The sequence below is a fragment of the Lepidochelys kempii genome, chromosome 5 (assembly GCF_965140285.1).
Source record: "Lepidochelys kempii isolate rLepKem1 chromosome 5, rLepKem1.hap1, whole genome shotgun sequence".
In the NCBI taxonomy this organism is placed as follows: domain Eukaryota; kingdom Metazoa; phylum Chordata; order Testudines; family Cheloniidae; genus Lepidochelys; species Lepidochelys kempii.
The window spans coordinates 132,872,262-132,896,069 of NC_136384.1; the positions used below are offsets into that span (position 1 = coordinate 132,872,262).

General features: G+C 48.5%; 1 protein-coding gene across 8 annotated transcripts in view; it reads right to left on the minus strand.

Moving 5' to 3' along the window:
- The window catches only part of ABCA1 (ATP binding cassette subfamily A member 1), a 138,883-nt gene extending 124,994 nt beyond the window's left edge, over positions 1 to 13,889 (minus strand). For 7 of the 8 annotated variants that reach the window (XM_073345952.2, XM_073345951.2, XM_073345950.2 and 4 more), the window contains exon 1: positions 13,703 to 13,887. The gene's annotated coding sequence lies outside the window, so the exon portion shown is untranslated. Of the gene's footprint in view, positions 1 to 13,702 lie in introns of all 8 variants that reach the window. The other variant, XM_073345956.2, reaches the window with a different exon arrangement.
- Positions 13,890 to 23,808: the final 9,919 nt, after the last annotated feature.

Consider the following 23,808-nt stretch of genomic DNA (forward strand, 5'->3'; position numbering starts at 1 on the left):
TCTGAGGGATGATCCAGCAGCGCAGCAGAAATCATTAATTTTAGCAATAAACTATCACAATGGACCATCTGTGCCATAAGAGCTGCAGGTGCATTGACAGCAAAAGGTGTGCTTCTCTTCGCCCTTTATTACTGGCACAACACTCCTGCACTGCTCTGAAGCAGAGTGTTCCAAAGTGCCTCTAAGCCAGTCGGACAGGAGTCCCCAACACCGGACCCAGTCCGAAGAGAAAGCTGCATTTTACAGATTTAGAATTTAAACCGAGAAAAAAAGCTGCAGTGGCAGAGAATCCACCCCTGCCTCTCTTCCCTCCCCCTTCCACTCCTGGTGTCTGTACTCAGCAAACATACAACAGCCTTCAAAAGATCTATCTGCAAACAGTGCAGCTGTTTGCTCTAGGACAGGGAAAGACCTTTCCTCTAGAAAATAAATCACTATTTAGACAGGAAACATAGCAAACTAATCAAATCCCAGGGGATCCAGATGTTTCAGAATATTGATAATGGGCTACTGAGCCTTTAACCTACAGACAGCTGTGACCAACAGCGGTTACCAGCTGATGGGAGTTCAGTGGCCCATGTTAAATAACTTCAGGGGCCTCAGTCCAGTGGTTAGCGGGCAAGAATCCACAACTGTAACCACTACAGCTGGCAGCTCTCCAGAGGCCAAGGACTGAGGGGCCATGGAGACTGACATGGTTACACCAGGACAAGTTTGAAGCACGCTGGCTGGACAGCGTGGGTTTGCACTGCCACTCCCAGTGCTGTCCCTGATGACAGCCGCCTGAGTTATCTATTCAGCCTCTTGCATGAGCAGGGAGGATCAAACGCAGAGCCCACTGAAATCAATGGTTGGCTTCATCGGCTTTGGAGCAGGTTCCAAAATGAATCAAACCAAACCAGAGTAGCCATAAAAACAATTCAAGAGCAGGAGAAAATGCCTTGCAGGGAGAGATTTAAAGAGCTCAGCCTGTTTAGCTTAAGAAGATTGAGAAGTGACTTCACTACAATGTACAAGTACCTTCTCCTGGGGAGAAGAAGATACTGAGGGTTAAGGGGCTCTTCAATCTAGCAGACAAAGGCACAAGAAATCAATGGCTGAAAGCTCAAAGCACACATTTTTATCTGGCTTATTTCCAGTTTGAATTTAACCATGATAGTGATTAACCATTAGAACAAGCTACCAAGGGAAACAGTCAAGTCTCCATCTCTGATGCCTTTCTGGAAGTTATGCTTTAGCCAAACACAAGTTACTGGGTTCAACATAAGGGTAATTGGGTGAAATTTAATGGCCTGTCAGATACCGGACTAAATGAACTAATGGTCCCTTCTGGCTTTAAATTCTGATTCAATGCATAAAATGTCTTATTTACTTTCCTTTAAGCAATTCCAGGTTGGATTTGATAAATAATCACAACAAATCCTGTGTCTTGGCAGGGGGTTAGACCAGATGACCCTTGTGGTCCCTTCTAACCCTGCGATTCTATGATTAGCTTTGCAAAGCCCTTACTTGTAGTATTGTGGTAATGCTAGAGCTCCCCACCTAGTGGGCCAGGTGCTCTACACATAAATAGCAAGAGACCATCCCTGCCACGAAGAGTTAACACTCTGAATAAACTAGCCAAAGAAAGTGCTATTATCCCCATTTTGCAGATGGAGAACCGAGGCACAGAGAGATTAAGGCCTCAAGCCTCAAAAGTGTTTAGGTGTTTAACTCCTACTGGAGTCCATAGGAGTTATGTGCCCAAATACTTCTGGGGATCTGGGCCTAAGTGACTTTTCCAAGGTCACATAAGGCACCTGCCAGAGACCTGGGAACTATATGCAGCTCTCCTAAATCACAGCCTTCAACCTTAGCCATCTGCCTGCAAGCTCTTCAAATTAGACTTCAAATTCCAGTTTCTCCCAGCACAATGGGATATAGAGGGTAGCTTCCAACAAGTAACATAGCAATGTGCAGAAATCTGGAGAAAAGCTTATATTAAAACTAACAATTACAGTAAACTCTTCAACTTTAATTGGACCGGTGGACTTAAAGCAGACAACTTTAGGCTGAGTTCTGTTCAAGTCAAGTGAGAAAGGACAGCTAACAGCATGTGTACACAAGGTAAGCTCTCATTTGTATTGGTGCTAAAATAGTAATGAATTCCATAGCAAAGGTGTTTGTAAAATTCTTTGGGTCAACGACTACAGAGAGCTCTGAATGGTAGTATCTATTATGTGCTCAATAACAGCTCACACAAAGACTTGGAAACTCTTGAAGAACAACTTTCTTAAGTGTGCAGCTGTCAATTGGATTGGGCACTGGGGTTCTCCAAAACCCTTCTCTAGAAGGGCCACAGAATTGTCAATTTCCACCTGGAGGGCCAGTGGAGATGGGGAGTCAGGACCCGGTTTGACAAGTCAGTCAAACAAAGGTACTTTGATGGCAATAAAAAAAGATACTTGGTGCTTTTAAAACATCTTTCCTCCAATGAATTTGAGTCAAGTTACAGAGAGTTGTTAAAGCATCACTAGCCTTATTTTACAAGGTGGGAAACAGAGACACAGAAGTTAAGTGACTTACCCAGGATCACCCATTAAACCAGACGCAGAGCTGGGAATAGAATCAACAGACCCCACAGTTCTCAGTCTCCTGGTCTAAGTACTAGAAAGCACTGCAGCATGCTGAAGTAGCATAACAGTATCAGCTGTAGATAAAACAAGGAGTCCTTGTGGCACCTTAGAGACTAACAAATTTATCTGGGCATAAGCTTTTATGGGCTAAAACCCACTTCATCAGATGCATGGAGTGGAAGATACATATTTTAACAGTAGGGGGAAATTAGCATGGTGAAATTAGTTTTTGTAGTGACCCATCCACTTCCAGTCTTTATTCAAGCCTAATTTGATGGTGTCCAGTTTGCAAATTAATTCCAGTTCTGCAGTTTCTCATTGGAAGTTTTTGAAGTTTTTTGTTGAATTGCCATTTAAGTCTGTTATTGAGTGACCAGGGAGGTCTCCTACTGGTTTTTGACTGTTGTAATTCCTGATTTTAGATTTGTGTCCATTTATTCTTTTGCAAAGAGAATGTCTGGTTTGGCCAATGTACATGGCAGAAGGGCATTGCTGGCACATGGCGGCATATATCACATTGGTAGATGTGCAGGTGAACAAGCCTGTGATGGTGTGGCTGATGTGGTTAGGTCCTATGAAGGTGTCCCTTGAATAGATGTGGACAGAGTTGGCAACGGGCATTGTTGCAAGGATAGGTTCCTGGGTTAGTGTTTTTGTTGTGCGGTGTGTAGTTGCTGGTGAGTATTTGCTTCAGGTTGTGGGGGCTGTCTGTAAGCGAGGGCTGTCCTGTCTCCCAAGATCTGAGAGTGAGGGATCATCTTTCAGGATAGATTGTAGATCCTTGATGCACTGGAGAGGTTTTAGTTGGGGGCTGTAGGTGATGGCTAGCCACATTCTGTTACTTTCTTTGTTGGGCCTGTCCTGAAATAGGTGACTTCTGGGTACTCTTCTGGCTCTGTCAATCTGTTTCTTCACTTCAGCAGGCGGGTACTGTAGTTTTAAGAATGCTTGATAGAGATCTTGTAGGTGTTCGTCTCTGTCTGAGGGATTGGAGCAAATGCGGTCGTATCTTTGAGCTTGGCTGTAGACAATGGATCATGTGGTGTGGTCTGGATGAAAGCTGGAGGCATGTAGGTAAAGACTGGGAGTGGATGGGTCACTACAGAAAACTAAAAACTAATTTCCCCATGCTAATTTCTCCCTTCTGTTACTCAGACCTTCTTGTGAACTGTTTGAAATGAGCCACCCTGATTACCACTACAAAAGTGATTTTTTGTCCTATTGATAATAGCTCACTTTAATTGAATTGTCTCCTTAGAACTGGCCTCCACCCTCCCACTGGGAAAGGCAACTCCCATCTTTTCATGTACTGTTGTATGCATCTTCCTATGGTATTTTCCACTCCATGCATCTGATGAAGTGGGTTTTTAGCCCACAAAAGCTTATGCCCAAATAGATGTGTTAGTCTCTAAGGTGCCACAAGGACTCCTCATTGTTTTTGCTGATACAGACTAACACAGCTGCCCCTCTGAAAGCTGTAGATAAGAGCTGTGAACCTACAACCCTCTAGCTGCGGCACAGGACTGCTATCAACTGAACCCTACAGTCACTGGAAAACAGCTCTTTCAGAATTCCCAAACACTAGCTTCTATATCGCTCAGGGTTTCCAATTAGGCAAACCCATTCCCCATTTCCTATACAGCCTTAAAACTTCAGTCTGCAAGAGCTCCTCTCCAGCTGAAATCACTGGTTTATATTTGCAGCTCTCCTTTTTGCAGCGCAACCAGGGAACTGCTGACTCAGCAGACAATAGGGAAGCATTTAATCACACAATAATTACTCTTCGTTGATAGTTATGGGCAAGATCCTCACCTAATTTACATCATTTCATGTCAGCTAACAATCTGGCCCTACGTGTGTTAATAAACAGATCCAAGTCTTGTTCTCTAACACTTAATAAAAACAAATTCATGTTTTAACCAAGAATAAAGTGATTTGCCTGCCATCTAAATAAATGAAAGCAGCTTGAAATTGGCTGTAGACTACTAAAAAAGGAAAGATAAAGCTTTGTGCTCACCTGCAGTGTGTATGGTAATTTTCTTTATCCCCAACTCTTACCAGTTGGGAAGTTTACAACATGACAAAATAAGAAGTTACTTAAATAATCTCAGTTCACATAGTGATTCAGTCTCTCAATATTCAATATCTTCATAAATGATCTGGAGGATGGTGTGGATTGCACTCTCAGCAAATTTGCGGATGATACTAAACTGGGAGGAGTGGTAGATACGCTGGAGAGGAGGGATAGGATACAGAAGGACCTAGACAAATTGGAGGATTGGGCCAAAAGAAATCTGATGAGGTTCAACAAGGATAAGTGCAGGGTCCTGCACTTAGGATGGAAGAACCCAATGCACAGCTACAGACTAGGGACCGAATGGCTAGGCAGCAGTTCTGCAGAAAAGGACCTAGGGGTGACAGTGGATGAGAAGCTGGATATGAGTCAGCAGTGTGCCCTTGTTGCCAAGAAGGCCAATGGCATTTTGGGATGTATAAGTAGGAGCATAGCGAGCAGATCGAGGGACGTGATCGTTCCCCTCTATTTGACATTGGTGAGGCCTCATCTGGAGTACTGTGTCCAGTTTTGGGCCCCACACTTCAAGAAGGATGTGGATAAATTGGAGAGAGTCCATCGAAGGGCAACAAAAATGATTAGGGGTCTGGAACACATGACTTATGAGGAGAGGCTGAGGGAGCTGGGATTGTTTAGCCTGCAGAAGAGAAGAATGAGGGGGGGATTTGATAGCTGCTTTCAACTACCTGAAAGGGGGTTCCAAAGAGGATGGCTCTAGACTGTTCTCAATGGTAGCAGATGACAGAACGAGGAGTAATGGTCTCAAGTTGCAGTGGGGGAGGTTTTGATTGGATATTAGGAAAAACTTTTTCACTAAGAGGGTGGTGAAACACTGGAATGCGTTACCTAGGGAGGTGGTAGAATCTCCTTCCTTAGAGGTTTTTAAGGTCAGGCTTGACAAAGCCCTGGCTGGGATGATTTAACTGGGAATTGGTCCTGCTTCAAGCAGGGGGTTGGACTAGATGACCTTCTGGGGTCCCTTCCAACCCTGATATTCTATGATTCTCTGGTCTAAACAAAACTCCTTGGCTTGATGCCCATATCACTTTAAATAGGATCCCTTCAGGATACATATGCCCAGTGAAAGTGAGTAAGGGCCACGAGGGGAGGAGGAATGTAGTGAGCAGGGGGCAGGGACTCAAGGAAGGGGCAGGGCTAGGGTGTTCGGTTTTGTGCGATTAGAAAGTTGGCAGCCCTAACCACTGGGTTACTAGTACCTCCAGGTCTTCTTTTGAGGATGCCCTTATTGCTATATAGCGGTTTCTCACCTTTTCCTTTTGGGATCTTCCTGCGGACGCGGCACATCGGTGGGTTGAGGGCTGGCCCCTGGTGCCACCTGACTTCCCCTTCAAAGGGACTTGTAGTTCCAAAAGATGCTCAGCATCCTCTTAGGTAACCCTCATAGAGCAGCCCCTGACCCTATTAAATCCTCAGGTACTCCATATTTCCTCAGCACTGGTGTAAGCATCCTCCTGTCCACTGTGTCATATGCCTTTTCTAGCTCTGTAGAATCCCAAACACAGTCCTGGTGGTACTTAGACACTTCTCTCTCATGTGCCAAATTACAAACAAGGGATCTGTGGTTCCTCATTTTTTCCTAAAACCCAACTGTTCTTGTTCAAGGAGGGGTTCCACCACCCTCCTAGTCCTGACATCCAAGGTGTATTCAGTAGCTTTACCCCATGTGCCAGTACCTCTATCCCTCAATAGTTTCCACAGTCATTGATGCTTCCTTTTTTGTATACAGGCATCAGGATAGACTTGCGCCAATCTTTGGAAATTTTCTTGTCTCGCCATATGGCTTTAACCACTCTGTTCATCCATTTTGTGCCTCTCTTGCCCAAGGCTTTCACCAGATCCAGCATCACAGCTCTCTGCCTTACTAGGCTTTATTATCTGGACTGCAGGTCTCACCTATTCCTCCATTAGGTCAGGCTCAGGCACCACGCTAGGATCACATGTTGGCAACTCTGCCAACGATTTGCCTCATTTAAAAAAGACTATCAAAGGATTGTTTACACGTGTTTACAATACCATCCTCCATTTGTTTGCCTCATTTTTGCAGTGATACAGATCTTTTTGCAAGTCAGCTGTGGGTAGTTTAAACACTCAGTGTACAGGAAATCTAGGACGTTCTCTTGGGCCTTCTTCACTGCCTGTTGGCAGCTCACTTGCTTCTTTGTATTTGCTTTCACTAGCACTCAACAGGTTAATTCCTCTCTCTTTAAGTACCATTTTCTTGTTTCAGTTGCTATCTGCACATCAGTCCACCACTGCTCCTCTCCCGCTTGGTTTTCCCCATCTGCATCATCCACAAACCATGTTCTTTGGTGGTAGTTCCACCCTTCAGCCAATGCCAAATCTTTTCCCGGATACTTCACTCCACTAGTGAAAACAAATGCAGCTCCAATGGGATCGAAGGAGTTGTACTTGCAGACATCATTGAACTTAAAATATTACACCCCAAATGAAATTCGTTAACCTATCATGCACATTCCGAAAGCCACTAGAAAGACGAACTGGCTGAGATATTGAAGCTCTATTATAAACTAAACTGGCTGTCCTAAACTAAAAGGCCAAAATCTAGTTTATTCTCTGTGCCAGGTAAACATAGGGAAAGTGAGGTTCCAATCTGCCAAGAGACAAAATCAAATAAGATAGTCAATTAATCAGTCAGTGCCAAAGATCCAGAGCCCATATTAGCTGAAAATCTCTCTTTTTACTGCCAATGAATGTGCTGGTCTCTGTAGCAGGATCTGAAAAGAGTAGTACACATCCTACTGAAACCAGAATTGAAGAACTTGGGCTCTGCTCAGCCTTGATCTCACAGTAACTCTGTTCTAAAAGAGCCAATGTATCATCCACAAAAATTGCACAATCCTGATAAAAATCGACTTCTGCAACTGATGGTGCACATTCAGACTGCAGTATTAGGTGCAGGCTTCACCCACTTAAGTTCAAACATCAGTCATTTTTGTTTTGGGCTTTGCTCTCTGGGACCAATATGCCACAAACTATCCTAGGTCAACTGCAGTAACTAGCGGCAAACACATCGTTTTCTGGTGAAGAGGGAATACTTTAGTGGTGTTTCTGGGATTCACCAACACTACCAATAATTTGTCAGTTACATTTGTGGGGATAAATTCTGCTCTTAAGCAAACCACACAATTCCATTTAAGTCAGTCCACGAGCATGGGTGTCACCCTGGATAAGAATCACTGAACTCACCAAGAGTAAGAGACCAAGAAATGGTTCCAGAGCAATGGAAAAGTGGCATCAGTGTCACAATAGCAAAGCCTGGTGACCTAAGGGACTGTAAGTGGCAAGGGGCTACACACCTTTCTCCTTGCAGTATCCTCTTAAGCAGGATAGGGGAAGTGGCTGAGACAAAACTAGAGGGAAGAGCAGTCTAGATTGACCCAGAAGATCCCGTATCGACCAGATTTCCCTCTTAAGAATGATCTTGGAAAAGAGCATCCAATGGCAAAAAGCCACTAATCATAAACTTCACAGATGTCAAGAAAGCATTCAACATTACAGTTCACTCTGGAACATCCTGAAGTGCGGTGGTATGCCAACAAAACCAGTTCTCATCCAGGCTTTCTATCAAGGTGCAGCTCACACAGTTGAAGTAAACTGCGTCTGGCTTGAGCGAACAGTTCAAGAGACACTGGCATAAACAACCATGTATTCTCTCACCTCTACCATCTGGCACTGGTATTGACTTCATTATGAGAAAAAAAGTGTAGACAAATACAACAGTCATCACATGGCCCAACAGGGCACTAAGAACATCTGCCATAACAGGTGTGCCATTGGGCAGCTGGAGGAACATGCAAAAGGCTCCAACAGAAAGAATCCCTCCATCAGACAAGACCCAGACAGGGAAAACTTATGGGACTTAACAGAGGGCCTACTAAAAGTAGCCCAGGATAGACAGGGATGGCGGAGTTTTGTTCAAGCCCTAAGCTACATCCCATGGCTCAGGAAGGATTCAGATTCAGAAAAGAGCAGAATTTTCTCCATTAACTTTAAAGACTAAACACTGGCTCAGGACAATTTGTTTTACTTACAATACATAAAATTCCTCTTATACAGAATACATGATATAACCTTGTTTTTCTAATACACACTTCAATTTTTGGAGTTTAGGGTTTTATTTTCACACACAAAATATAGAGAGAGGTGAAAAGTCCAAGTTTGGTCAATTAAAAACAATGTTGCTTCAATATTGCTTTCTTTTTGAACTACACAATTCTGTGTCTATGCAGAAGGACTGTGAGGTTCAAAAGGGAGGGAAACCCAGCACAGAATACCAGTATAAACTACCAGATGGAGGAGAAAGAGACAAAGAACTGGCTTCAAAAATGAAAATACACATAATGGTCAAGCATTTACAAGTTGTTAAGAAGGAGACTGTTTGTTTTAACAGAAAAATAGGCTCCATCCATTTTAAATACTGAGAGCAAGATATCCTTAGTTGGTTGAGTTGGCAACGCTCCAATGAAGTCAAAGGAGCTAACCTGGTCTGTATCTGCTGAGGATCTGGCCTATGCATGTCTGGGTACTGCAATAAATCCAGACTGTACCATGTGTGACTGGGATTGAGGAGAAGGATCTAGAATGTAGCACTAGTGAAATGATGACATGAACCTGGGATGGAGGCTCTGGAAAAAGAACAAAGGGGACAGAAATGAAAGGGGGGGGGGAAGGCTTCAGGGACAGTAAGAGGTAGTCTGGGGGAATGGGAAGACATCAAGAGAAGAGGAGGTGGTGTCCATCCCCTGTAAACAAACAGGGATTAAAGGTAAAACCCTGACTCCACTGAAGTCAATGGAAAAAACCCCTAGACAGCAAGAATTGCCAACAGTTTAATGGGGCAAATAATAATTAAAAACACATTGTATTTAAAAAGGAAGACAATTGGTCAACAGGAAGGGAAACATTTTTCTTGCAAAGAAACCGTTTTGAGACACTTCTTTTTTAGGTTAAAAAGGCCGAGTTATGTAATTACAGGACAAGGTCAGTTCTGTTAGTGGTCACTTTGACCTTTTAGAGCTACCTGTTGAAGGCCACGTGGAAGCTGGTTGACAATCAGGCCTTAGTTTGTGCCCCCACAAACAGATGGGCCGAAGTTACTGCTCCCACAACAAATGGTAGGTAGGGGTGGGAGTTTGGGCCTAACTCTGCTCCCACTGAAATCAACCAGGTGAAACTCTTGACTTCAGTGACAGCAGAGCTAGGCCAAGGCTGAGAGCTTTGGAAAATTCCATGCGAGCAGTTTATTAATATTTGCATCCACAGATACAGATGCAGCTTTGTGCAGGCACAGAAAGTACCTGCAAGAGCAGAGGTCCTTTTGGAGAACTTGGGCCTTAAACTCAGCAAGACGACATGGACACAAAGATCTCCCCAACCGCTGTCCTCAAGGAGATACACCCCTCCTCCCCCCACTGAGATATGCAGCTCTTCCAATTCTGAGAAACACTGCACTCTCATGTGTGTCTGGCATATTGTCAGCCCTTAACTTTAATATTATTTGTATTGTGACAGCCAGAAGCCCTAATTGAGCTCCCCATCATGCTAGGCACTGCACAGATCAGCAGGTGGGATTGAACCTGGGACCTCTGGAACTTAGTGCATGAGCCTCTACTGCATAAACTAAAAGCCAACTGGCTGTTAGTGAAGGCTGTAAAGCAGACTCAATCTCTCTAAATCAGTGCTCACCAACAAGTCAATTGCAATCTCCAGTGGTAGAACGTGGCTGCCCCTAAGGCAGGCTCCCTGCCTACCCTGGCCCCACACCACTCCCGGAAGTGGCCAGCCCGACCCTGGCAGTAGGGCTCTCCCTCCATGCACTGCCCCTGCAGCTCCCATTGGCCGGGAGAGCTGTGGGGGTGCTGCTTGCAGAGAGGGGCAGAGCCCAGAGCCATGTGACCCCCCCCACCCCCAGCTAAAGCTGTAGAGCAGACTCATCCTCTCTTAGTGATCTCAGTGCCAATAGAGGGGACAGAACACCACAACCAAGAAGTGTGTGGGTTATACATACACACAGTAAGACAGTTCCTGCCCCCAAAACCTTATAGTTTAAATACAAGATAAACTGCCAGGATTGTTAATTAGTACAAAATTTAGTGAGAGGTTTTTGGGGTGATACTCCACAAGTTATTTCACCTGGGACAAATGATCATCTGAGGGTAATAACTTTTGGTCACTTACAAATCTTTTCTAGGGCACCACTAACTTGGTGTCTCAGTTAGACAAGAAAACCAGATTTCCTTTGAAATGCTCTCTGGACTCTGGTCAGAGGCCCGGGCTTTGTTTGCTTATTCCCAAAGAATATACCTTTCAGTCTAGCCCAAACTGGTACAGTCTTGGAGCTACTCTTCTTTTTTCCTGTCTAATGCCAACTGTTCCCTAATGAAGTTAACAGAATGCAAAATGGTCCTTTATTGGATTTAGCTAGCATTCTTCTAAGCAGCACTCCCACAAAAAATAACTAACGGGCATAAGAAGTCAGCTTGAATGTGGATATTTATCCTGTTTAAACTACAGGCTCTGATGTTCATTCCTATTGTAATCTTTAATCCACTGCTCAGAAGAATAAAGTGCTCTGAGTGTTCTTTATCAGTCCATGATGTTAGGCGTTTTGTCAGAAAAACTGCATCAACAGTTTTCCATCCTACCCTGCCTCAGTCCTTGAGACAAGATCACAGATCTTCGTCCAATGACAAATGCTTTAAAAAAAGGTAGAATTAGCCTTTTTAAAACCTACCCATAACAGAACACAGAAAAAAGTCTATGAACATATTCCATCAATAACAGGGACATGGTGACATTAACATTCTTTTAATGTCCTGCATTTTCAGAGGACTTACTGTGTGACCAAGAAAAGTCGACTGAAGTTCAGAAGCATGGCTAAAGTCTGGAATGTATTTTTAATATTATTGCTCTCTTTTGCAAGATCAATAATACATATCTAATGTATATTCTTAACATATTCTGCAACTACATACATGCTGGGTATCTACACACAAGAATAGATTACAATAAAATGCAAGTTCCACAGTCAAATTCTCAGCTGATGTAAGCTAGCAGAGCTCCGCTGAAGTCGATGGAGCTCTGCCAGTTTACACCAAGAGAAAATTTGGTCCCTAGCATCACCACAAAAAGTAAGAAAATCTGGAGGTAAAGTAAAAGATTAGGACTGATTCTGCTCTCACTCACACCAAGATAAATCAAAAATAACAGTCGATGTCAATGAAGTTACATGGAGTTTGATCAGTCATGCCCTTTGTGCCTAACTCCTCATTTAGGGGTGAAGTTCCAACCCTGTGCCAGTTGTTAATGAAACATCATGAAAATTAAAGCACATCTGTTTTCTACTGTGACTAGTGTTGGGTCGTACATAGGATCCACTGCTGTACAGTGTATGCTGTGCTGTTTGGGTTTTAGTATTTTAATTTATTAATGTGGCCAGATTTTCAAGAAATCTCAGTTTCCATTTAGGCCCCAGTTCAACAAAGCACTTAAGCACGCACTGGCTTACCTGATTCACCCCACCTGAGAATCTGCCCTAAACGTTTCCCTGAGGTTAACACATTTTGTATTTAGGTTAAAACTATATTTTGAGTCTTTGATTTTTTATTTTTATTTATGTTTTTAAGATCATCGAAAAACAAACAAGAATTTGGAAATGTTCATTTGCATTTTTATACATTATCTGTGCTAGAACCAAAAGGAATTTTTGGTGAAAAAAATGTCAGTGGTTTTCAAGTTGCAACTTGAATCTTGTTGCTTTATTTTGACACTTTTTAAAAAAAATTTACACTCCATGGAAAACCAAACATCAGTGTTTATAAGAGGCTGATAATAGGTTATAGTGTACCAATTTAGGGTAATCAGCTATAACGTAGAAACAAAGGGATGTAACACTCCCTTAAAGTTTCCGGCGCTCACAAAGTAGTCCTGGGACAGATTTTGATCTTGTATGCACCTGGAGTAACTCCACTGACTTTAATGGACTGACATTGCTGTAGCGGAGATCCGATTCTGACCCATCCGGCTTTCACATATCACAGTGGAGGAATAAATGCAGGGAGCATGAACTATGTACCCCACAAGAACACCTAAAGAAAGTGAACGACGCTGTCCAGAAGACTAGAAAGCCCGCCCCTCCTCCCAAGCCCTCCTTGCTATTCTGCACAGACACGCTCCGGCGCAAGGGCGCTGCGCGCCCGGCCGGCGAAGCCGGGGAAGGCGCAAGGGCGCTGCGCGCCCGGCCGGCGAAGCCGGGGAAGGCGCAAGGGCGCTGCGCGCCCGGCCGGCGAAGCCGGGGAAGCCGGGGAAGGCGCAAGGGCGCTGCGCGCCCGGCCGGCCGGCGAAGGCGCAAGGGCGCTGCGCGCCCGCTCCAGGCTGTGTCTCCACCCCCCCCCTCTTTCGCGGGAGCCCGTCCGTCTTTCTTCTCGCACAGAACCGCGCTGCCTCGGGGCGGGACGCTCGCCTGCAAGAGCCCCGTGTCTCCCTTCCGGGCGAGGGGCCGGTCTCCCGGCGAGAGCCGCCTGGGCAGCCCGGCCAGGATGCGGCCGCCCCGGGTTAGGTCGCGGAGGAAGCGGCGCTGGCAGGCCCGGGGTTACTCGCGGTCAGCGCGAGCGGATGGGGCCGGGCTCCCCCCCGGAGGTCCCGGGCCGGCGCGGCGAGCCGGGGCTCGAGCTGGCGAGCCGGGGGCTAGCGCGGGAGCGATGCCCAGCCGGGGCACTGCGTTTCAGGGAGCAGAAGCGAGCAAACAGCTGGAAAGACACGGGCGAGGGAGAGAGCCGGGGGAAGGGGCAAGCCCCGTGTCCCCTGGGGCCAAGGGGAGACGGGGGCTGCCCCAGAAGGAGCGGGGGGCGCGGAGAGGGGCGACCCCGCAAACAGAGCTCTAGAGGCGCCGCTCCCGGCGCAGCCCAGGCCGGAGACCCCCCAGCCTCTCCAGGAATCGCCCCCAGGGCAGCAAGCGCCGGCCGAGCCCTACCTGGCTGTCGCGGTGGCCTCCCGGCTGCGCGGAGCCCCCTGCCCCGAGCGCTGAGCTGCGCGGCCGCCCCGACCCGCCGCTGTTCCGCTCGCCGCTGCTGCGAAGCCGGGGACTCGAACCCGCGGCGCCTTTTATAGCTGGCCCCAGCCGCGCCGCGAGGTTATTGTCGGTCAAACGCGGCTCCCGCCTGCGGCTGTTTATGTCGGGCCGTCACTCACCCACGGCACGTGGAGACCCGGCCCGCCTCTTAAAAGGGCGATGCGCGCCACCGGCGGGCCCCGGCCGCGCCGCCTCCAGCGCAGCTGGGCACCCTGGGGCGGGGGGCTCGAGCCACCAGCTGCCGCTGCAGCAGCGCTACCGGGCGAGCGGCCGGTCACCCCGCCCGCAGCCCCGCCCCGCCCGCGCGTGCGTGGCCTCCTAGCCTGCCCCGAGTAGCTGGCCAGCAGCGGGGAGTCCCCCTGGTTATCAGGGGTTCTCCACCCCACTCGCCAGAGGGTTTCAAAGGGTCCCCTGATGGCTCCTGTGCCCGGGGGCCAGCTGGGCTCGCCGCCCTGCTCCGGGCATTGCAACCTCTGGGGGCCCAGCCCCCAGCACCGACTTCCTGATTTCCCTGGGGGTGCTCAACCCCCACTCTGCCCAGGGCGCCGCCCCCACGCCACTCCTTCCCCCAGGGACCCACCCCCCCACCCTGCCCCAGCTACAGCCCCGCCTTGCCTCTTCCCACCACCTTCCCCCCCTCCCCCAAGCACACCCTTCCCGCCTCTTCCCGCCCCCTCTCCCCCCAGGGCCTGCTGTTGAACAGCTGCTCGGCGGCAGGCAGGAGGCATGGGGGCGGGGGTGGGAGCTGAGCGGCAGGGCCCTCTTTGTGTTCCGCGGGTGCTCCAGCCCGGGACGCTCACCGAGTTAGCGCCTATGGTCCCCGCGCCACTCAGGCTCGGCCCAGCCGTCAGGACGAGGAGAGCCTGGGTAGGCCAAACCTGACGGACGGGCACTGCGAGCCCGTGAGCCAGGTCACAACTCTGCTCAGACGGGGGAGGCCAAACCTGAGCAGCGCTGTGGCTCCAGGGTGGCAATGCCTGGAGCAGAGAGCCGGGCCCAGCCAGCCCCACAGCCCAGGAGCTGCCGCCTGGGGTGAATGCCTGGCAGAGCCCAGCCCTCCTGGGACGCAGGACCTGACTGAAACCACCCCAGGGCCCTCCACCCCCAGACTATTTACTAGGTCATAACAGTCTATAAACATTTACAAATCAGTCCTGTGCCCAAAAAGCAGGGCTGGCCTTACGATGAGGCAAACTGAGGCAGCCGCCTCAGGTGCAAGACTGGGGCGGGGGCGCCACTAGGACCCAGAGTTTCAAAGTTTTGGCCCAAGCGAGGGGGCACGGGGGCATCATTTGAGCTCCCCTCTTCAGGTGCCAAAATGTTGTGGGCCGGCCCTACCGGAAAGGTTGAGAATCACTGTTCTAGCAAAGGGTCTAGGCCTCACTGGGTGAGTTTCTCTCGCTGGGCCCTGTTATGATGGTCAAAATGACCCTTTCTGCCTTAAAATCCATCTCTATTCCCTCTCCTCCATGAACAAGGCAAGGGATAACACCCAGCAAAAGGTGCAGTTACTCTGGATATCTGTGTGTGTCTTAGAGGAGTTGTGAGCAGAGCTGGAGGGAGGAATGATTTGGGGGGGGGGGGGCTTTTAATATATTTCTTTATGAGCAAATGAGCCACTAGTATCCATGGGATCTTAATATTAATTGGGCATATTCAGGCAACTGCCAGTTGTCTTATAAAGTCTGTAAACTTGGATGTTTTATAAAGTTGAGTATGAATGGTTATTTATCCAAACATTCATGCCAGAAGTTAGTTGATGTAAGGAGGGTCTGAATGAATTCTCCCCTGACAGCTAGCTGGTCGGGGGAGAGACTGTAGGAGCAAACTGTATTTACATGAACACAATCCTACTCTGCTTAGATATCCAGCAGATAGAGTGATGTTACTCAAAGTAATCAACTTTGGCTGGTGTTAGGTTACAAACAGTGATGAGCTGTCAAAATCTTAACAATGGGTTTCCTCCTTACCCCACAAGAGGGTTGTTGCTCACCCCCGCACCCCGGGACTCCTGCCCCATCCAACCCCCCCGCGTTCCTTGATGCCCCCCCAGGACCCCTGCCCCATCCACCCCTGACTGCCCCCAGAACAGGGCAGGAGGGTCTCGTGGGCCACTGCAGTGGGTGCCCAGCCCACCCCACCCCTAAGAGCCAGAGGGACCTGCCGGGGCGCGAGGTGCGGAGTCCCAGAGGTGCTTACCTGGGGCAGCTCCCAGGAAGCATCCGGCAGGTCCCTCTGGCTTCTAGGGGCGGAGAAGCACAGCTCAGGGTGGGGCAGGGGGAGCGGCCACTCCCCAACGGATCACATCAAAAGTGGAGCCTTAGGCTCCGGGGCTAGAGCACCCATGGGGAAAATTTGGTGTGTGCAGAGCACCCACCAGCAGCTCCCCATCCTGCACCTGGCCCCAGCTCACCTCACCGCCACCCCGCTCTGCTTCTCCACCCCCCCACTCCCGGCTTCCCGCAAATCGGCTGTTCGCACGGGAAGCCAGGGAGGGCTGAGAAGCAGGCGGCGGCTTCACACTCAGGCCGAGGATGGCGGAAGTGAGCTGGGGCGGGGAGCGGTTCCCCTGTGCGCCCCCCGGGTTACCTGCTGCGGCGTGGGCGGCCCTCCTTCCGCCCCCCCCCCAGCTCACCTCCGCCTCCCTGGGCCTGCGCGGGAAGCCGTGGCCTGCTTCTCAGCCCACCCCGGCTTCCCGCGCGAACAGCTGATTCACGGGAAGCCGGGGGGGGCGGGGAAGCAGAGCGGGGTGGCGCATTCAGGGGAGGAGGCGGAGGTGGAGCGGAGGTGAGCTGGGGCCGGGAGTGGGGCGGGGAGCTGCCGGTGGGTGCTCTGCACCCACCAGATTTTCCCCTTGGGTGCTCTAGGGCTGGAGCACCCATGGAGTCAGCGCCTAAGGCGCCACTTTTGGCTGGTTAAATTTAGAAGCCCTTTTAGAACCGGTTCTCCCTCATGGAACAACCAGCTCTAAAAAGGCTTCTAAATTTAACAACCGGTTCTAGCGAACTGGTGCGAACTGGCTCCAGCTCACCACTGGTTACAAATCATTTTAGTACTGAATGCAGGGGTAGTGAAATGCTGTTATTAATGTTGTTGTCATTATTATATGAATAAAGGGAAGCAGAACTGTGCTTAACCTGTCCCAAACTAGGTGGTCACCCTCAGCTGAAAGGGCCTCATTAAGCCAGGGGCTCCAATGCCAGAGAAAGTAAAGGGAGGGGAGACAGGTATCCCAGTCAGAAGGTGTGGACTGTTCCCAAGGGTGCTGGTCTGGTTTAACCTGTTCTTTCTCACTGTTCAAAGAGAACTAAATACGCTTTATTAGGAGCCTCTGTTATTTAAAATGCTCAGTCAGAGCTGAAATCACTTGTGGTGGGACCCAGTTTCTGCCCAGTCTGCAAAGAGCTAAAAATCACTAAGAGACTGACCTGGAGAGGTCACAGCAGAGAGGCAGGTAGAAGCAGAAGGGAACTGAAGCGGCAGGAGAGGCCAGCCAGAGCAAGTGCTCAGATGGCAGAGCAAGCCAGGTGTCTTCTTCCCCAGGTGGGAGGTGACCTCACACGCACGCACCTCTGAACCCTGGGTCCTCCCTGACCAAGGGCAATCACTGCGAGTGGGGCATGGTCGGGGTGAAAGTAGGCCCGTACAGGCTGCTATGGTGTTCCGGCCCGAAGCTGGTACCGGCCCGTATCCAGCCGATGTTACAATGCTGCCGCAGCGAAGGACCCTTCTTCGAGTGCCTCCATGGCAGTGCTTTAGCGTCATTGTGCCCCCCCCGCCACCAACAGCCAGGGGGCAAAAGGAGCAGCTGCCCCGGGACCAGTGATTTAAAAGGGCCAGGGGCTCGCTGCTACCGCAGCACTTTTAAATCGCCGCCGAGGCCAGGCAGCATGAATGGGCTGGCTGGGGGAGGCTGACCCCCAGACCTGCCCCTTTCCCCCAAGGCTCCGCCCCTTCTGGGGGGGCCGGAGCCAGGCCCCATACTGGTAAGTGTTCCATATTGCTTTCACCCCTGGGTATGGTGAAGGAGCAGAGGGGGGCACAGTAAAGGAACTGTGGTTGTAGAACTCAAGAACAGGAGACGGAAGGCTCTGCCCCACGCACTCTGGGGTGGGCATCCCGCTCACAGTTTTATGCTTATGAATCCTGCTTGTGACATTTTCCCTAATGAACGTTGGGTGACTTCTTTCATTAAAAGTTTCTTTTCTACACTCAGACTCTGTAGCACAGAGTGGGGAATTATTGCCTCTCAGAGGTGCCTCGGGCTCGTGTGTAATTTTCCCAGGTTACTGGGTGGGAGCTCGAACCAGTTCTATGTTGTATTGTTGAAAAGGAACCCTTAGATATTGAACCCGGCCCTGGTTGCTGCCAGCTCCCTCTGGCAGAAGGGTGACATTATTAATCATTTGTTATGCTCCTTTCAAAAAAATCTTGGAGTTTCTACACCCACATTTGCATTTGTTTAGCTAAACCAGTGCAAACCCCAAAATGGAAACTTCTTTTGATTTGAATGGTTTATTTTGGTGTTGCATGACCCTGTCCCTAGTCAGCTTCAGCGAAACCAAAATGTGACGGTCTTCACTACAGTCAAACCTCAAGGTGGGCAGTTGGGAATTAGTTACCTTGCTTTATTCAATAGAGCACGACAACGCTGCAGAGTAGCAGGCAAGTTCTGCATGACTGCAGCCATGCCTTCATCCAGCCTGGCATGGTATCCACACCCCAGAGAAATCTGAGTGTGTACCCAATGGTTTGTAATGCCCCAGTTTGCTGAGACACTGCTTTCACAGGCTGTTCCCTCCACAGACTGTGTGCAGAAATGGTCTAGGCTGAGGAAATTCCTGTTGGCAAGGTCTTGGCAAGACCAAAGCTGGTGTGCTGTTACCTCCTTGTGCTCAAAGCCTACTTTAAACTGAAGTAAGAGCATCTCCACAGCCTTCTACCCTGGTTTAACTATTTTTTGAACAACACCTTCAGTTATACCAATGCAACTTTGGGTGTAAAGGAGCCTTCTGGTTAGTGGAAACAAACCAGGAGTGAAATCCTGGCCCTGTGAAGTCCATGGGAATTTTGCCATTGACTTCAATAGGGTCACGATTTCACCCCATGTTACTTATTGTAGGTAACAAAGCATGAATGGCAAAAGTTAGCAGTGCACCAACAACCCATCGGCTGCAAGTTGTTTGTCCAACTAATATTTATGAATAGGTCAGGAAGCAATTGGGAAGAAAAAGAAAAAAGGCTAAACTCATGTGCAGAATTATTTGCGGTGCATAATTTGACCAGCTCTAGTTGTAAGACGTAGAGTCAACATTTTTTTTCAGCCCTTGGGAAATGTGCTTGATTACCTAGTTTATTGTACGAGGGGGCAGCTCCTGAGCTGGTGTAAATTGTTACAGCTCCGTTATTACCCCAGCTTTCTCCTTCTGCAATGCCTACTGATATATCACTATTAGAAAGAGGGTCTCAAAAGCTGCTGGAGCATAGGCTGTGCCTGTGTATTGTGAATTTTTCCACCAAAAATTCTATATGGTAAAAACATTTAATGCACAAGAGATAAGAAGTTCTAAATTAGGGTTCCCACTGCAGATCCATTGCTCATATGTAGTAAAGTCTTTTGCATTACTGCACATGCTATTAATATGAGCAATCTGGCTGGTGGGAACAGAATCTGAATCTCCGGATTTCTGTGTGTTTCAATGCTCAGCCATAAAGTCACATTAACTTTTAACCTCTTTCATTCTTTAAAGAAAAATCAGGAGACTGAAGTGAGTGATCACACCCTGAAATAGACTCTCAAGAGATTACAGTGATCCCGCTTTAAAATAAAATTAGCCACGTGAGCCTCAAATATACCAAATAAATGTGCATACTCACGTATGCAATGTATAGGGTCACACACTGAATTCAACACAAAAGGTATAACTAAGTAGAATTATGCCAAACTATGTAATCTCAAAGAATAAATTAAATCAATGGGATTGAATGGATCCACTTCTGGATAGAATTTGATTCTCTGGCCATGTTCTGATATCCGTTCCATCACTGCGATTGCAGAGTAACTCCATTCATCTCAATGCTTTGGATTTATACCAGTGAAATGGAGATCAAAATCTGTACTGAGTATTAAATCCACAGCAGATTTGAAGTTAACCCTAGTACCTTTTTCAGTACTGGGAGGTGGAGCAGGTCAGAACTCACAAGAGGAGTCAGTTATGACCCATTCCACCTTCCTCTTCCAAGAGCCCAACAATTCTCCCTCAGCATGACCAACCACCTGCAGGCCTGGGCCAGCATGGGGCAGACAGCAGGCACTGGCCAGCAGCAGGAAGAAACGGACATGGAGGCAGCAGCATGAGTGAGAGGGGAGACAGGGCCAGAGGAGGAAGATGGGTGAGGTGCTTGAGGCTAGACAGTCGCTCAGGATGCTTGTGTTGTGGTAGTTAGTGAGATGGGAAAGTGAAATCTTCTGAGGGTCGCAGAAGAGAGCTCATTCGATAGAGCGGAACAGGAGGCAATAGATGTGGGAAAGGAGGCCGGGCACTTGCTGCATGGAAAAATAAGCGTATTCATCCTTAATGCTCTAAGGGGTAAGCCATGGGGGAACTCTCCAGGCATGTTCCCAAAACTTTATGCAGTAGGATCAATGTTACACTCAAGGCCTGATCCAAAGTCCATTTGGAATCAGTGAGAGTCTTTCCATTGACTTCAGTGGGCTTTAGATCAGGCGTTTAGTATCTTCCTATGAATCGAATCGTGGAAGTCAACGAATGGCTACGCAGGTGGTGTCGGAGAGAAGGCTTTGGTTTCTTTGACCATGGGATGGTGTTCCATGAAGGAGGAGTGCTGGGCAGAGACGGGCTCCATCTTACGAAGAGAGGGAAGAGCATCTTTGCCAGCAGGCTGGCTAACCTAGTGAGGAGGGCTTTAAACTAGGTTCACCGGGGGAAGGAGACCAAAGCCCTGAGGTAAGTGGGAAAGCGGGATACTGGGAGGAAGCACAGGCAGGAATGTCTGTGACGGGAGGGCTCCTGCCTCATACTGGGAATGAGGGGCGATCAACAGGTTATCTCAAGTGCTTATATACAAATGCACAAAGCCTTGGAAACAAGCAGGGAGAACTGGAGGTCCTGGTGATGTCAAGGAACTATGACGTGATTGGAATAACAGAGACTTGGTGGGATAACTCACATGACTGGAGTACTGTCATGGATGGTTATAAACTGTTCAGGAAGGACAGGCAGGGCAGAAAAGGTGGGGGAGTAGCACTGTATGTAAGGGAGCAGTATGACTGCTCAGAGCTCCGGTACGAAACTGTAGAAAAACCTGAGTGTCTCTGGATTAAGTTTAGAAGTGTGTGCAACAAGAGTGATGTAGTGGTGGGAGTCTGCTATAGACCACCGGACCAGGGGGATGAGGTAGATGAGGCTTTCTTCCGGCAGCTCACGGAAGCTACTAGATCGCATGCCCTGATTCTCATGGGTGACTTTAATTTTCCTGATATCTGCTGGGAGAGCAATACAGCGGTGCATAGACAATCCAGGAAGTTTTTGGAAAGCGTAGGGGACAATTTCCTGGTGCAAGTGCTAGAGGAGCCAACTGGGGGGGCGCTTTTCTTGACCTGCTGCTCACAAACCGGGTAGAATTAGTGGGAGAAGCAAAAGTGGATGGGAATCTGGGAGGCAGTGACCATGAGTTGGTTGAGTTCAGGATCCTGACGCAGGGAAGAAAGGTAAGCAGCAGGATACGGACCCTGGACTTCAGGAAAGCAGACTTCGACTCCCTCAGGGAACGGATGGCCAGGATCCCCTGGGGGACTAACTTGAAGGGGAAAGGAGTCCAGGAGAGCTGGCTGTATTTCAAGGAATCCCTGTTGAGGTTACAGGGACAAACCATCCCGATGAGTCGAAAGAATAGTAAATATGGCAGGCGACCAGCTTGGCTTAATGGTGAAATCCTAGCGGATCTTAAACATAAAAAAGAAGCTTACAAGAAGTGGAAGGTTGGACATATGACCAGGGAAGAGTATAAAAATATTGCTCGGGCATGTAGGAATGAAATCAGGAGGGCCAAATCGCACCTGGAGCTGCAGCTAGCGAGAGATGTCAAGAGTAACAAGAAGGGTTTTTTCAGGTATGTTGGCAACAAGAAGAAAGCCAAGGAAAGTGTGGGCCCCTTACTGAGTGAGGGAGGCAACCTAGTGACAGAGGATGTGGAAAAAGCTAATGTACTCAATGCTTTTTTTGCCTCTGTCTTCACTAACAAGGTCAGCTCCCAGACTGCTGCGCTGGGCATCACAAAATGGGGAAGAGATGGCCAGCCCTCTGTGGAGATAGAGGTGGTTAGGGACTATTTAGAAACGCTGGACGTGCACAAGTCCATGGGGCCGGACGAGTTGCATCCGAGAGTGCTGAAGGAATTGGCGGCTGTGATTGCAGAGCCACTGGCCATTATCTTTGAAAACTTGTGGCGAACCGGGGAAGTCCTGGATGACTGGAAAAAGGCTAATGTAGTGCCAATCTTTAAAAAAGGGAAGAAGGAGGATCCTGGGAACTACAGGCCAGTCAGCCTCACCTCAGTCCCTGGAAAAATCATGGAGCAGGTCCTCAAAGAATCAATCCTGAAGCACTTGCATGAGAGGAAAGTGATCAGGAACAGCCAGCATGGATTCACCAAGGGAAGGTCATGCCTGACTAATCTAATCGCCTTGTATGATGAGATTACTGGTTCTGTGGATGAAGGGAAAGCAGTGGATGTATTGTTTCTTGACTTTAGCAAAGCTTTTGACACGGTCTCCCACAGTATTCTTGTCAGCAAGTTAAGGAAGTATGGGCTGGATGAATGCACTATAAGGTGGGTAGAAAGCTGGCTAGATTGTCGGGCTCAACGGGTAGTGATCAATGGCTCCATGTCTAGTTGGCAGCCGGTATTAAGTGGAGTGCCCCAAGGGTCGGTCCTGGGGCCGGTTTTGTTCAATATCTTCATAAATGATCTGGAGGATGGTGTGGATTGCACTCTCAGCAAATTTGCGGATGATACTAAACTGGGAGGAGTGGTAGATACGCTGGAGGGGAGGGATAGGATACAGAAGGACCTAGACAAATTGGAGGATTGGGCCAAAAGAAATCTGATGAGGTTCAATAAGGATAAGTGCAGGGTCCTGCACTTAGGATGGAAGAATCCAATGCACCGCTACAGACTAGGGGCCGAATGGCTAGGCAGCAGTTCTGCGGAAAAGGACCTGGGGTGACAGTGGACGAGAAGCTGGATATGAGTCAGCAGTGTGCCCTTGTTGCCAAGAAGGCCAATGGCATTTTGGAATGTATAAGTAGGGGCATAGCGAGCAGATCGAGGGACGTGATCATTCCCCTCTATTCGACATTGGTGAGGCCTCATCTGGAGTACTGTGTCCAGTTTTGGGCCCCACACTACAAGGAGGATGTGGATAAATTGGAGAGAGTCCAGCGAAGGGCAACAAAAATGATTAGGGGTCTAGAACACATGACTTATGAGGAGAGGCTGAGGGAGCTGGGATTGTTTAGCCTGCAGAAGAGAAGAATGAGGGGGGATTTGATAGCTGCTTTCAACTACCTGAAAGGGGGTTCCAGAGAGGATGGCTCTAGACTGTTCTCAATGGTAGCAGATGACAGAACGAGGAGTAATGGTCTCAAGTTGCAGTGGGGGAGGTTTAGATTGGATATTAGGAAAAACTTTTTCACTAAGAGGGTGGTGAAACACTGGAATGCGTTACCTAGGGAGGTGGTAGAATCTCCTTCCTTAGAGGTTTTTCAGGTCAGGCTTGACAAAGCCCTGGCTGGGATGATTTAACTGGGAATTGGTCCTGCTTTGAGCAGGGGGTTGGACTAGATGACCTTCTGGGGTCCCTTCCAACCCTGATATTCTATGATTCTATGAGACTTTCACATATTAATATTTGTTTGGCCCTTTGCTCTCTTTCAGATCCCTCATTAATTTTCATTGACTGCATTTTTCTCTCTTGTACCTGT